Raw genomic sequence first — 5,410 nt, forward strand, 5'->3', positions numbered from 1 at the left:
GAATGCTTTCCTTTCTGGAGGCTCATGGGGGGACTTCCTATTCACTTGGATTGTTGGCAGAATTCAGTTCCTTGAGATTGTACTAGGCGCTGGTTTCTTTGCCCCCTGTCAGCAGAAGGCCATTCCCAGTTCCTAGAGGCCACTGTGTTCCTTGGCTCATGGACCCCTTTCTATATCTTTAAAGCCTGTATAGCGTTGGGTTGAGTCCTTTGGCTTTGAATCCCACATCCTTTCTCCCTTTCATCTCTTTGACTGCACCTGGGAAATGTTCTTCATTTTTAAAGTCTCAAGTGATTAGACTGAGCCCACCTGCATAATCTAAGCTCTTCCTGCCCCAAGGTCCTTAACCTTATCTGCAAAGTAAGGTATCATATTCCAGGGAGGTAAACATCTTTGGGGGTCCATTATTTCACGTATCTCAAAAGTGTTCATTTGATTTAGGTGTGGTTAGTCCTAAAGAGATTTTCTTTAGAACTTTGAGGGGGCTTCTTTGTGAACCAAAAATATATGCTCATGAAGTCTCTAGCATTATTGTTCTGACATTTAAGAGATTTAGGCATTCTCATTTCTTGGGGAACAACTTCATATTTTAGTGAACTCTCAAAGAACATTATTACCCTGCCCACAGAGCTTTACACAGAGCCTAAATATCATTATTTTATTCCTTGCATTCTCTGTTTCGCTTTAGTCAACTATAATGTGAGTTGCTTTTCCTTGTTGTATATGTTTACTTTCCTTCTGTTAGGTCTTTTGGAGAGGGCCCAGACCAAAAACCTTTCCTATTTTTCCAAAGGGAGAAAGAAGTGTCCAGGGGAGGGGACAGTTTTCTCACTTGCCCTTCATTTCATTTCCATAAACTTTTGAATTTTTATACAGCATTTGCATACTAATTTTCCCATAAGAACATTTTTAAACAGAACTGTTATACAATTTCCTTTCATTTTCACTTCATGCTATAAGTATAACCATAGAATTCTAAAAATATCCAAGAATATATGTTTTCCTTCACATTCACTGAATTCATGCAGTTGATACAATTCAGCCATTAAGACACTGAAATAACTGGACTTCAAAACAGCTGAGTTAAGAAATACACTAATACTCTGATCAATATTTGTGTGATATCCAGGTGTTTTAAGATGTGACATTAAAGAAAGAAAAAGACTTTCTCTCTAGCTATCTCTCGGAGGTGGTGCTTAAGATGTGCCCCAGGGACCCCGTACCTAGTTCCCAGCTCCCACCCGACTGCCAAGTAATAGCTCTTCAAGTCTGCAATAAAAATGGCCTCCAATAAAACTACATTGCAAAAAATGGGAAAGAAACAGAATGGGAAGAGTAAAAAAATTGAAGAGGCAGAGCCTGAAGAATTTGTAGTGGAAAAAGTATGGGACCAATGAGTAGTGAATGGGAAGGTGAAATATTTCCTGAAGTGGAAGGGACTCACAGAAGCTCACAATACTTGGGAACCTGAAGAAAATTTAGATTGTCCAGAGTTAATTGAAGCATTTCTTAATTCTCAAAAAGCTGGTAAAGAAAAAGACAGTACAAAAAGAAAGTCTTTATCTGACAGCAAATCTGATGATAGCAAATCCAAGAAGAAAAGAGATGCTGCTGATAAACCAAGAGGCTTTGCCAGAGGTCTTGATCCTGAACGAATAATTGGTGCCACAGACAGCAGTGGAGAATTAATGTTTCTCACAAAATGGAAAGATTCAGACGAGGCAGATTTGGTGCTGGCAAAAGAGGCAAACATGAAGTGTCCTCAATTGCTTTTTATGAAGAGAGACTAACTTGGCATTCTTGTCCAGAAGACGAAGCCCAATAATTGTTTGTGTTGCTATATATATATTTATATATATAATGTTTATATATATATAAACATGTATATTTATATATATTTATATATATAAAACCCTGGGTCTTGGATTTTTTGATTTATTAGCATGAAGAAATAACTACATTCCAATAAAAATCAAGTTTGATATGTTTGTTTTGAAGTAGTACTGGGGGCGTTGTTGTGGGGGGTTGCATCTATAGTATTGGTTACATTGGAACAAAAGCTTTCTGTAGTTGCTTCCTTTATCAGAAAACATTAGATACCATGGTATATTCTTTCCTCTGCATTAGAGAACAGCTTTTCTAAATGTTGGGGTCAACTTTCATTGTTGTTACTCAGTCGGAATTTGTGTTTAAGTCATATGTACTTAAGGACCATTGTGGGTTTTTGTTTATTTGGTGGGGGACGGCAGGTGTGTGTATACATGTAAATGTAAATGGTTTTCTTTTTCTTTCTTTCTTTTTTTTACTGAAAGAAAAGCAGCATTTCACAACCATAGATAAGCTCATGTTTCTGGACTGCCATCATTTTCAGCAACCTAAGAAATAAATCACTTCAAGTTAAATTGAAATTGTTCCTGAAGCTTTAACCTTTGAAATTAAATAGATAATTTGTAATTAATTGGGCAACTTAAATATAATGTAAGCAGTTTAAATTGGACAATTTAAAAGCAACCATATCAGAATCCATGGCCATATCTACAATTATAAAGGCAAGTTTATTTGCAAAACCCCTGAAAGGAAAATTTTACCACTACCAACAACTTCCTCTCCCAAATGAGAAAACTAGGGAAACCCTGGTATATTTTAATTAGGCAGGCAAGACTTACTTAAAGGTTTTGCCTAGCAAGCCATTCTTTTACAAAAGTTAAAATTCTTGTGTTATATTGACTAAAAGGTTATAATCATGGAATGTGTAAGACTTTATTCATGGAAGCCTAATCAGATCATTAGAGACCTTGGCGATTTAGACCTGCTGAAATAAATGGGTGAACAAACTTTTGTAATCTAAAGGCTTGACCTGCATGTTTGACTCCAGCTCAGTCCTTACATGTAGGCTCAGTCTCTTAGTATTTGGGTTACTGGTTCAGTAGAAGCCAGGAAAAACAGTGCCTTTGTAGTAAACAGAATGTTATCCAACTGTATAGTGTTTGCTTTATTGTAAATACTGGTAAACAGTGGTCAATAAATAGTTTTATATTGCTTTAAAAAAAGAAAGAAAAAGAATGTATGCCCCATTTATCAGTCTAATTAATTAGTACACCCTGAATTTTAGTTTTCATTTCTGGTCACGTTCTAAATTTACCCATGGTGTTGTCTCTCTTTTACATTTGAGAAAAAGTCAAGGGAAGTGTTTAAAGTATAATGCCAAATAAAAAAGAGACTACAAAATAACTCATACAATGTGATTTTTAAAATATATATGTCACAATGTAATTTTCTATGTATATAACAATTAAAAGTATAAGAGGCATATATTTGTGTGTGTGTATATATATGTAAATGATACTGTGTTAAGATGACAAAATTAACTGAATTTTTCACCTTCCCTCCAGTCTTGAGTCTATTGAATTAAAAAAGCTACATTTAAAGAGCATAAATTTGCTCTTGCTGGTGTGGCTCAGTGGATTGAGCACTAGCCTGTGAACCAAAGGGTCACAGGTTTGATTCCTAGTCAGGGCAAATACCTGGGTTGCAGGCCAGGTCCCTAATAGGGGGCATGTGAGAGGCAAACCACACATTGATGTTTCTCTCCTTCTCTTTCTCCTTCGCTTCCCTTCAATCTAAAATAAATAAAGAAAAGTCTTTTTTAAAAACCCATAAATTTACAACCAAGAAAAACACAAGACATTTCTGGGGGAAAAAATAGAAAATAGATAAAACCAATTGATAACAGCTGTGACCAGAAAAACCACAGCCCAGATCACCATAAGAGAAGAAACAATTCAGAAAAATTCCAAGTTCAGAGAGAACAAATGGAAGGGGAAGGAAGGAGCAAGGGGACAGCCCTTAAGGTGAGCAACAAATAAGTACAGAGAGGATGGTACAGCGCTCACCCTCTCTCGGGCTATGTAGCTAAAACATGTATTTGAGTCTAGGCTGAAAGCTGAGAACCAACTCTGAAAGAGCAAAATGCCTCCCCAGGAGAGGTGTGCTGGTGTAAGGAGCTGGGAGTGTAGAAAGCAGAATCTGACACGGCTCCAGACCTCCACAGCGATCAGGGAAGAAAAATCAGAAAGACAGCAGTACTAGGAAGGATAGCTATTAAAGGACTTCACCTGCAACATGATAAAAATATTGCCAGGTTCCCTTGTAGCAACAGTGTTGACATGTAAAGTGTGATACTAATTTGTTTCTCTTTTTATTGTAGGTAACTTTCTTCTCTTTGGAGAATTCACTGGAAAGGTTCTTTCAATCTGACTTCAATCAGGGTTCTTTCAATCAAGGTTTTTCTTCAGCTAGGGAAATTTTTTTCTCTTGTGTCTTCAGTGATTTTCCATTTCCTCTCTTCTCTCCTGGAGCTCTTGTTACATGAATTTGTGAGCTCCTGAATGAAGACTCCATGCCTTTGACTTTCTATCATATTTTTCTTTAGATTGATTTTTTTTGCTCTCTTCCTGGATGAGTTCTTGATTTTCTCACCTTTTAGGGCAAATACATTTTAATGATGCTGGGACCTTTTGAGAAACCTGTGTACAATGTGTCTCAGGATTGTCCACCCAAGGAGGGGTAGAGGGGAATATTTAACTCACCAGCTTTCCATCTTTCACTCATAGAGAGTTCATTTTCTTGCACTTGCAGACTGTATATGTGTGAGTACTGAGGAAGGGGCCAGGCAGGTTCTCTAAAACATTCCTCACTTTGACATCAGAGAAGCCTGAGAGCAGAAAGAGATATGCAGCACTGGCCACTCACACCTGCATGGAGGTGATTGCCACAGCACGGCTGGAATAAAAGGCAGGCTGAGGGGATGTGGTGCAGGCATGAGAGGAGTGGAATAAACCATGTGAACCTGTTGTCAAGAGCCTCCCAGTGAGCTGCCAGCTAGGGTCCCAGCTTAAACTTTCTTAGCCTCACCATAAATCCACCTCTGATAGACACATTGTACATGCACAGAAATTTGCTACAAGCTCCATCTTAACCAAAATCTGTTACTTGGCTTTGGTCTTGACCTTCAGAAAGCCAAATAATTAAATACCAACCTTTGTGTCATTTCTGACATCCCTGTCCTTGTGCATGGTCAGTAAGCATGTGAGTACCTAGATTAACACATGTAATCAGCCTGAAACACAACCAGGATGGATTAGACGCCATGTGGCTATCCTGTCACTAACTGAATAGTCAAACAGAGGAAAGCATTCTGGATGTAACTCGGGGTGAAAAGTCTTCTTATGTGCCTTATGTGTTAAAATTCCATTGTCAGTTGATGTGTAAATAAATGTTATTTCATTTATTTACAAATGTTATGATGTGTAAATAAATGTGTAAATAAATAAAATAATGTATCGTTAATGACTCCTTTGGAAAAATCTTAATTTTATGTACAAAAAAGATTATTAAAATCCTTCCAATT

The 5,410-nt window shown here is 37.3% G+C and overlaps 1 pseudogene; it reads left to right on the forward strand.

Annotated features, from left to right (window-relative positions):
• Positions 1–1,258: 1,258 nt before the first annotated feature.
• Positions 1,259–1,854, forward strand: LOC112297630 (chromobox protein homolog 3 pseudogene; annotated as a pseudogene).
• The last annotated feature ends 3,556 nt before the right edge of the window (positions 1,855–5,410 follow it).

The sequence above is a fragment of the Desmodus rotundus genome, chromosome 3 (genome assembly GCF_022682495.2).
Source record: "Desmodus rotundus isolate HL8 chromosome 3, HLdesRot8A.1, whole genome shotgun sequence".
Lineage (NCBI taxonomy): Eukaryota > Metazoa > Chordata > Mammalia > Chiroptera > Phyllostomidae > Desmodus > Desmodus rotundus.